This window comes from Glycine soja, chromosome 5 (genome assembly GCF_004193775.1).
Source record: "Glycine soja cultivar W05 chromosome 5, ASM419377v2, whole genome shotgun sequence".
NCBI classification, from domain to species: Eukaryota; Viridiplantae; Streptophyta; class Magnoliopsida; order Fabales; family Fabaceae; genus Glycine; species Glycine soja.
In genome coordinates, this window is record NC_041006.1 from 38,698,658 (window position 1) to 38,710,124 (window position 11,467).

Sequence of the window (11,467 nt, forward strand, 5' to 3'; positions counted from 1 at the left end):
ACATATAGATTACAATTAAAGTTATAGAATTGAAAACTAATTGTTTAAAGTTTTCAAAATTCGAATTCACTTTGGTCTGTATAGGCCTAAACATTATTATTTTCCTTTTTTTCAAAAGGAAAAGTGTAAGATTTGGGTATGAAAATTAGACGCAGGGATTGTACCCAACAAATTTATTTATTACAGTTACAGATTGGAATAATATTTGCCAAGTACGTTCATCTATGACGTAAAATTTGAAACGTAATATATGGATTTACTTTGATCGTGTTGCACATGGTGGATTCCTCTTTGCCCGTGACCACCGAAGTAGTTGATAATATATATTTTTCACGTGCTAATTAATTAAGGGGAGATATTTGGTTGGAAAAAGTATTTTTTTTTATCAGTGGTTGGAAATAACTAAAATATTCATGATTTTAATCTCTATAATTAGATTAGAGAAAATTGATTATTTTACTTTAAAAAATTTATAATTTTGATTTCCACATTTTTAAAAAATAAGAAATTTTTATTCAATTTTTAATTTTATCTCTTTTTTATTTCTTACATAAGAAATAAAATATAAGCAAGATTAAGAATTTGACTAAAATTAAAATTTTTATAAAATAAAAAAAGTTAAATATTTTTATTTTAAAATATGAGAACTAAAATAATAAGTTTTTGAAAAATAGATTGATGATCTCCATTCACACTACATCCCACCAATCAAAAAACGAACAGTGCAAATTATGCCTTCTAATTGCTTAAAGTTGAATCTGCAATTTTTTACTTGAAATAATTGAAAAATAATAATCAGGAATTAACTTATAATTTTAAAATTTTGGCTTTCGATAAATTGCAGGTCAAATATCTAGACCATTGAATAATTTAATTCTAGGCTTTTTTTTAATTCCTCAATTTTAAAAAATGTTCTTTTTTTAGTCGATTTTTATAAAAATAAAATTAAACATCATAGTCACTTCATAATCAATTGTAGAATTATTTTCGAATTTGAGAAACTAAAAAGAGTAAGCATAAATTTGAAGAACCAAACCATTTACATTGATGCTTTGCCACCAGACCACCCTGATGGTTTATCCTAGTCGAAGCCTAATAATAGTGTACAATGAATAAAAGAGATGAAGGCTCTGATAAAAAAGAGAATAAGAAAAAATGAGTTATAACATCACTTTCCTCTTCTATCACTGCTGAATAAATTAGTATAGAATTATTTTAGCTTAATTAATTATTTTAAATTATATAACTATGTTAAATACACACGCCCAAAAAAAAAAATCCTCTTCTATCAATTTTTTACATTATTTTCTTTCTATCTTTTGTTCTTTTTTTTTTCCACTTACAAGACTCCCTAACGTGATATACATGTTTATCATAACTCTTAAGAGAATATACTTTAAAAATGAGTCTACAAATCGTAGAATTGAACAAAGATTGAGTGAAGTGTAGTGGTTGGTTCCAACTGGAGTTGGTGTGGGCCCATAGTGAGACCCACTTGGAGGCTAAGATACGAGAACTTGCTTGATCATGACATGAACTCGAGTCTGGCGAAAACAAAAGTGTCAAAACTGGAGTTAGCATTTCACGATCAAAATTCAAAAGTTTGAAGAGAAAAAAACTGATGACCCATCAAGAAGTATTGCTTGACAACTAATTGACATGACCAGCTTGATGATTCATAAAATTTATTTAACTAGCTAGTTGGGAATTGAGATGTATATGTATTGGTCGTAGACCACTCATAAACAAGGAAGATTGATTATAACAACCCTGAAAATCTGTGACACTCTTCTCTTCCACCGGAGGTACCGTGTTGTAATCATCCAGCAAATGTATTTGGAGAAATCAAAGAATGAATTTCATTGAAATAGTTAACGAATCTACATCAGTTGATTAACAATGAGCGTGATTTTTAATATGTGACAATTTGGGATTGGTGGCAGTATCACCAGGTTCGGGTTTATTCAAAATAATTGGATTTTAATTTTGAATTTAATTTAAAAATACTGATAGCGTAAAAAAAAGAAATACAGTCATTTCATCATAGATTTTTACTTATGATGAAATTGTTGAATATTATAATAACTAATTTAAAATTATAAGTTTAATGCTTATGTGTAAAATAATTTTACATTATTATCATTTAATCATACATTACCATTTAAATTATACCCAAAATTGTTGGTAATTGATTAACAATATAAAAAAATTAACATTATAAAAATTAAACTCTTTAATAAACTTTTGTTCTAGCTTTGTGCGAAAAAAAGTTTACCCTTGACAAAATTTATTTATGGCTTTTTTTATCACTCATGATAAATTATAATGCAGCAGTTATATAACTGTTGCTAAACTTTATGTGAAGCATTTATATCCATATATTGTGATAAATAATCAGGCATTAGTTATGTTACTATTAATTAAATTAAATTAAAAAGGGTAAAGTATGGATGCCTAATAACTTTTAACATCAATTCCTAATTGTTGCAAAAAATAAAAAATGAAAAATTTCTTCTACATACTAATCCAACAACATGAATTACTACAACCAATCATGCTTTAATAATATCTTAAATTAATGGATATACGTTTAACTAGTGATTGAGTTAATAGTTGAATCACATCAATTAATTATATTAAAAATTAAAATATATAAAAGCAAGATATTGTATATGAACAAAAAATGGCATAAATATAAAAGCAAACACATAAAAGTGGTTATAGTTACTTTAGCAATGCAACATTCAATAGGAGAGCACAAATTGAACCAAGGAAAACAGATTGTCAATTCACTGGTTCACCTGACAAACCGGCCGAATCACACTAGTTTATATCGGTTAGATAGCAATCTAACTTAGAGCTTGGACCAGTTGCATCATCAGTTTCTGGTTGGATTGGTCTTACCAGTCGATTCAAGCCAATTTTTGAATTAAAACATTTTGCTTTAATAGTCTTTCAAAAGACACTATGTAAATTGAGAGATAATATAGAATATGATAAGATCAATTATTGAATTAAATTTTTATAAGATAAATTAGTTTTGTTTTTTATCTTGTAATTTTTTCTCTCATTTTTATCTCTAAAAAATATGAAATCATTATATTTTTACCCTATTATTATGTGACACCCTTTCGTTTAACCCATTTTGGCCCGCGTGACCTGAACTATCCCATTAAAAGACTTTTTTTTGCAGGCCGAAATGGCCTAGCAGGTTCATAACGCTAGAAATAAATTAGACTTAACTCTATAAAATTGTGTTTAGGAGTAGAGTTTTTGAAAGAAAGGAAAGAAAATATAATTTTTTATTTTGTGAATTAGGATATTTATATATTTATAAAAAAAAATTAAACACTACAATATTATTTATATGTTAATCTATCATTGTATTTATTTCATTTTAAAAATGATCAAATTATTGAATATTTATTGAAAAAAACCTACCCTCTTCGTTAAATCAAAAGGAAAGATTGTTAATTTGTCATCATCGAGTGTATGGATTAACTGGAAAAGAATTGTTCCATCTTAAATAGTTTTTTTTAGTAAAAGATACATACGTGATTTATAACAGAAAATAAAAAATAAAATATTTTCCTGATCTTATGAGAATTATATTGACTGTATTCTTAAGCAACTCGTGATAACTTGATGATGTTTAAAAATTTCAAAAAACAACATTAACAAAAGAAATCAATGATATATTGTTCAGTTTTCATAATGGTACCTTCGAAAAACAAAAGGAAATAAAAAATATACATGAGAATAATTATCAGTATTTGTACTTAGAAACAATATATTATATATGTTTTGTTAATATACATGTACTTATTTTTTTATGAGTATTTTAGTGTATTTCAAATAAAAAGACTTATATTATATGAGTAGTTTAATTTTAAGTAACATTGTTTAATCTTTTTCTTATTGGAATAGATGACATAACGTTAGTTATACAAGCAATCATTGCTATAATAAATTTATACCATAAATTTTCAAGTATCGTAATATTAATAAAATAAAATTAAATACTTACTTCAGTAATTGTAATATTAGAATAATTTTTTATATAAAATATTAAAATTTATGTAAAATTCATAAAATTATTATAAATAATTGGTCTAAACAACTATTTATTATAGATGCTTTTAACTCTTACTAAGCTAAACAAAATGGCTTTCGATTCCGAGGGACATCAATTGATATCCACAAATATTCTCATTTGATGCAGTGGGAATGGCAGCAGAATTTGAAACCATAATAACTACCACAAACCACATCAAGTATCAGTTGCACTTTCGGTTAAAGGGTAAAGGTACGTCGACAAACTGAATTATCCCATCTTTTGAAACCAATAATTTCTTATGAATTGCGATATCCACATCAACGGTTCCAATTTTTACACCTCATTGTGTGTAGCATTCACACGTGTAACACTAATATAGAAAATGTTTGATACACGCATATATTTAAAGATCACATCTTCTAATACATAAAAATAATAACAGAATTAAAATTGTATCAGTCCAAAAAAGCAAGATGAGATTAAATATAAAAAAAGTATTTATACAAACGATGAACAATTCTATTACATGGCACAGAGCCACCGACTAAAGAAAATTGAGTCCCATTCTTTTTATTAGAGGAAATTGAGTCCCATTCTTAAGTTAATCAAAAGTATGAATTTGACTTAATTGCATTAAAGCATGTTAAGTTTAGCTTTTAATAGTTCTTTTAATTTTTTTTGAATAATTATTGTCAAATAGGACAATGTATTACTACTTTTATAAGAGTTTTCTACTTTAGTTTATTATGATGAATAGACAAGACAATGATATGCAGAGAAATAAATTTACTTTTATATTATAAATTAGAAAATATAATTTAGAATGTGAGATTCTTATCTTTTTTATTTTCTTTATTATGTGAGGAAATATTTTATATAAGAATAAAATAATTAAATTTAGATGGTATAATTATACATAAAAAATTAAATTTTAATATTATGCCATTATTTTAAAAGTTATATGACTTTTTTAAAAAATTTAAATAATATTAAATTCTAATCGTTTATGTTTGATTATATGATTTATATTTAATTATTTTATTTTCATATAAGATATATTCATCTAATATAATATGTCATCAATCCTTTTAATTATATATTTTAAATATTTTTTTTCTCTATCCTTAAAATTAAATGTGCATTTCATACATTATTCATATAACTAAGCAAAAATATCTCTCAAGTCTCAACTAACTCAAATTACCTTCTTTTATTTTTATCATTAGACTTATCTTCTTAACGGTTTATTTTTCTCGATCTATTATCTTTTATCTATGTGTCCAAATTAAGTTTAATATTTTTTTTCAATCAAGCTTTATAAACTCATAATTAACAATTCGTGAATAGTTTGAATGTGTGTATCATATCATGTCTTGTACACATATTTTTAATTACAAATTCTATTTACAAATTATCATCTAATATTTACTAAATATTAGATTAATGAAATTGAAAATACTTAAAAGGAAAATTTTCATAATATTTATTGAATATTATTATGTTTGGCTCGACTCTTTTTTTACACCAGTACTTACATTCTTTCAAACTTATTATAAGGTTAAAACTTAGGACTTTGTGCAAATTACTTATCCATCATTTTTCTGTACAGTGAAAAAGTAAGGTTAAAATTTAGGACTTAATGGAAGTTACTCTAATCCTTCCACTAGGCCAATCTTAATAAGTTATACTTATCTGTCATTAAATTACTAAGTTAGCAACCGAGTAAATCAGCTGCTATGGTCCCGAGTGTCTAAAATTTTGTTGGTTTCCCAGTAGTGACTCATCCATGCTTGTTTAAGAGTTGATATTGATTTAATTTCTAATTAACCTTTTTTCTCGTGATTGTAAGCCGACAATAATAATATGATACATTATATATATATATATATATATATATTCTGTACTAACGAAATTGTTTCTCAGTATATATAATACGTAGTATATTATAAACTTACAAAGCCTATATTTACAGCGAAATTCTGGTTAGATAAAAACTATATTAACAAGTACTAACCCAATGTTAAACAGACAGGAAATGGTATATATTTTTTTACACTGCATGAATAGTGGGTTAATAATCAATCGTGTGATTCAAAATTAATTTATAATAATGCATATTAAGTGTCCACCAAGTTTAAGCTTATGCATTGAAATAGATGTGCGTTGCATGTGAATTTTGTGGATTCTAAGTGCCAGATTATGAATGGATAAAATTGGAAAACCAACTATACAACATGCAGATTCTGCAGCTAGCTACAAAATTTTACACACAGAATGATAAGAAAATTTTGCATTAGAGTTCGGTGAAGTCTATTTTAATTTTTATATTTTGGTTACATAATTAATAATGATATTTTGGAAAGTGTCCAAAAATGAGAGAAGATGACTACAACTCTAGGGGGAGAAGAACAGTATGGCATATAATCTTATTTCGCGTGTGGAATCGTCATATAGGTCGACAGTGTACTATGTAAATTATAATATAGGTTTGCTTGAATATTGCAAAATAAACGTATAGTGCTGAAATTGAATGTGATCTTTTGATGAATAACATAATTTTTTTACTTGCGTGGTCCTCGATCGTTGTTAAAGACAAAGCATAAGCGATTATATGATTTGTTAATTAAGTTGGAAAAAAAAAGAAAGAAGAGAAAGAAAGACAGTGACAAAGAGTATAAAGAAAAGGGGATATTTCCTTTGAAAGGAATGGCATATAATTGAATCCCCAAGATATTAATTACTAAAAAAAGAGTGGTTTTGGTTTTGGTATCAAATGGATATGGCATTTCTTTTTCTTTTTTTTAACATTGCGACCCATAGATTAGGAATCTTTATAAATAAATAATCAATTCAATAATGTCAAAACACAAGTTGAATGGATTGTGAATCCACCGTCGATGCACTTTTTAGCCAAAGGGATATCGTCTGAACTTTATTCCTTTATTTGTAACATGAATTTATCCTCTCAATTCTTATCCCCGTATGCATGCGTGCAGTGCTTAATTTGTTATCTTACAATTTATTCACAACCACCGATACGACATAATCATCATCAATTTTGCCTTATCTCAAACCACCATTAAAGTGAAGGAGGGTAAAGGTCGGCAAATCCGTCCAACTTTGTTGCACATTGAGCATCATCATTCAGGACTGTTGAGATTGTAGAACTTGGTTCTTATGCGCACATTTTTATCTAGATGTTTCGCCCCTTAATTCCTTTTTATCTTCAACTGGGTTTGGAGTGATCAAGAGTATTTAGTCCTTATTTATTTGTGCTTAATAAAATATTGTTGCGGATTGGTGATGGTGAATAAGAGATAATCAAAGACCATGCATTATTTAATTTCCTTCGATCCCCTTTATCTTAGTTTTGGCTTATATGGTTCTTTGCCCAAATTTTCAACCTTCTTTAATTTAACTGAAAACAGTTGGAGATGTGACAAAAATGGGACCTTTCCTACTAAGGTCCAGGTCGGAATGATGGACTTCCGCATGGCTTAACATCGCTGTCAACATTAAAATATACACACATCTGTCAAACTTTGTCTTAAGTGATCACTGTGTGACTTGATGTGAATGGAATGAGGGTGACAACCTATATTACGAGGAAACAAGTTGTAATAACAATATATAATTTAGTCTTGAAGAGAAAAACTTTGACGAACAAGAAGAATACGGCGCGGAGAGTTACTATAAGAAAGTATTCATTATATTTAAAGACTTGAAATGTTACTAAAAGTATATGTGTGAAGAATTGCTTCCAAAAAAAAAGTATATATGTGAAGAACCTTCGATCTTTTGTCGTGACTTTATTTAATACTTTGACTAGTCTGTGTTAACAACATAATAATGAGTAATATTTTGAAAGTAGTTGATTTCTTTAAATTAACATCGAAATTTTAGAAAGAATTATCATATAGATTTGTCCAAGAGAAGTATTATATCCACTTTTTTTTTTATGGAGTACTATAATATCCACTTAAAGTTATATTATCTTTTATTATTATTTTTACTGCTATTATCTTTTATTATCTTAATACTAAATAAATTAAAAAGTATTAATGAAATAAAATGCATTTAATATTTAAAAATAAAAAATTAATAAGTTTCCATTTAATAAAATATATTCTTCTCAATTAAATACATGCTTCATATGTAAATAACAAAAAATGCATGCTTCATATCAAATTAAATTTTCGTAAATATCATTGTATCCCGTTAAATTTGTTCCAAAGTGATTGGAAAAGACAAGATGCGTGACAATTGATTGCATTTGTTTTATATTGATGTGAACTTGTGTGGAATGGAAATTTAGTATTTTTTTTTTACGACAATTGATTTCTTATCTGAATTCGTCCTTGTTGTGGATTTTCATTTTACAAATTTATACACAAGATTGACAATAGACGATATTAATGTTTACAGCATAGACATTGCTCATGTTCTGGCAAACTATTTGTGTGGGCTAAAAGGCTATCAAAGCATATTTTCTTGAGTTTTTTTTTTTTTCTTTCCAGCGGGGATGGTATATTATGATCAATTGATCTAGGTCCCAAAAATTAGGCCCAATATGAGTTACGCTTTCATTCATTTTCAAGACAATTTATTTTCAAAATTTAACAATGATTAATAACACTATTAACAGAAATTTATGGATCAATGATGAAAAAATTCCAATGCTATTCTAGTGTTTTTGTTTTTCCATTTTGGACCTCTCAGGAACCTTTAAGCCAAAGCTAGAAATTCCTACTACTCACAAAATGATGCTTTGAAACATAAGTCAAATGAGTTCATCATGCATACAAACATGTTCATTAACGTTGAATCTTGTCGCTAAGTTCTTTTTAGGAAAAGAAGCTATTAAGGACGCAACAAGTGTACCGGTCTACAAATAATAAATATACGAGTAGGGTATGTGTATTTAATTGGAGGAAGGAGAATGAGGGAGAAAAAGGAGGAAAGTCTACTATATCCATGTATGTGGACGCTAGAACACTTTAATATACCTAACATTTGAATGAGCTTCCATTTTAGCGTTGACTACAACTAATGCAAAGAGTTACATTTTACGTAACATCAATGGAAGTTGGGTTGTTTAAGATTCTAAAGCATGAAAAATACTTATTTCTTATCAGTCAATCCGATAAAATAAATAGGATGAACTAAAAAAATTTATCATGAACTATTTAACGTGCACATCCACATCTACAATTATATGGCCACGAAAAATAAATGATAACATAAAGGAGATGAAGAAAATGAAAAAAAAAAACATAAAGAAAACATAAATTATAATTTAGTGATAGATTGACTGATGCAACATAAATATGATCACTCTTTGCAAGCTAATTCAAATAATGGTGCATTTTTTTTCTTGAAAGCAAAAGATTCCCATAACCAAAAACTATGAGACTAATTAACACCCCAAGACAAAGAGATAACAAAAGTAAGTTTTATCTTATCAAATTTTTTTTCATTCAGTCGTGTCCAAGTAAAAATTATGAAATGTAAACCTTTGTTTCTATTTGTTTGATTGACAAATATTAATGGTTAGAATGTTAATTATATTAAAAGGATAAATCAAACCTGCAAGCTTTCCTTGTTTCTCTTTTTCTTTAACTATTGAACTCATCTTATATTTTCAAATCTTTGTCTCTATATATTGTCTCAACACAAAGTGGAGAGCACTATTTCAGCATTTGCCATGATGATAGCTTTAAGATCTTAACAAATATTCTTTTAGGTATTTTCTTCAGGTCAAATAAGGAATATATGATCTAAAGAAATATTATTGTTTAATAGTCTCGATAATGTTGAAATGTAACTCTTAAAGTATATAATGAGAGAACCCTAACTCAATTCTAAAAGTTAGCTCAAGGGGTGAGGGTTTCTCTTCACTTATATATATTAATGTGGAATTACTTTTAGCTGATGTGAGACTTGGATTATTTTCATCCATAACCAAACAAGGGTTCACTAATTTATTAAAAACACAAACCCTTATAATACCATTTTTGAGAGTGTAATTCTCATGAATATGAAAAAACAACCTTGAACCGATGTCCTTTATGCAACTGATCTTGAAGCTAGAGCATGCTTAAGAAAACAAGAGAAACCTAGACCAAAAGCATTTAGCGTAAAGTGTAATTTGTCTCATGCTTGACTCAACGTTCAACTCATATAGGGTTTAGCGTATCCGAATGATCTTCTCAGGACTCACGGGGTCATTATCCCGAGATTTTCGGGCAAGTATTGTAGCTCAGGGTCTCGTGGCTCGACCACTGAATGTTTAGCAGATTGCTTCGCTCAGCCAAAGACCAAGCTTGCGGCCCCCTCAAGGTGAACATTCGATCGAGTCTACCGACGAGGTACACAAATCTAGAGTACGTAAACACCTAGAGTCTAAGATCCTAGGACTGCTCGTCTTACACCTCGTGACAGTAACCAACATGAAACCAGTGATCCTCTTTTTAACGTAATCATACCGGTTTGGGAAATATAATGGTGTCCTTTGGTCATAACTTTATTTTCTTTAAGTGCGAATTTACTAACCAAAATAAAACATGGGAGTTTGATTCAAGGTGCCAAACTGCAATTCCATCACAGAAGACCAATACAAAGGACAATTTAATATCTCAATATTCTCAAATTACGCCTGCTTTAGGCTTCAGCAACGCCTACTAAAATAAAATGTGGAGCTGTCTTAATCAAGAATCCGCATAACGAAGGTTTAGGGTTGACAAAGAAGACTTCACTTTGGCTCTCGGCCCTTTCTTCTTGCCCTCGAATAGAACATCACCACATTAATTGCACACAATATTTTAAAAGCTATATGTGATTCTTTTGGAAGGTTATGATTTCCTTCACCCGTATCACTACTACTCGATGTCTTAATTAGTTCAATGTTCAATGTTCAAAAGGAGATCATTTCATTGACTAAACGTACGAAAAGAGTTTTCTCGTGCATTGAATCCTATTTGAACAAGTTAGCATGCTTCACCAAATAGAGAGGCATCATGACACGAGAATGAAAGAACTACGTAGAGACCCCCACGTGTGTGTTGAGTAGCCTGACCAAATTCATGGTGGCAACATATGCGCGCGCATCTTGGGCACCTTATTTACTTTTTGATCAACACATCTTATACCAAGTTTGTATTTTTTGGGTCAATGCATCTTGGACACTCAAGCTTGTGCTCTCTTTTTTCTCTCTCTTCTGAATCTCTTTCTATTCCACCACACGAAACATATACTACCGCTATCTGCTACGAGAAAGATTTATAAATAAAGCAACTTTGTTAAATATCTCATACCAATAATTTCCAATAGGCGTGGCCAAAAAGGTTGACAAAGATTCATTATTCCCACGCTTTGATAATATAAAATGGATTTAATATTTAAGGAGTATAT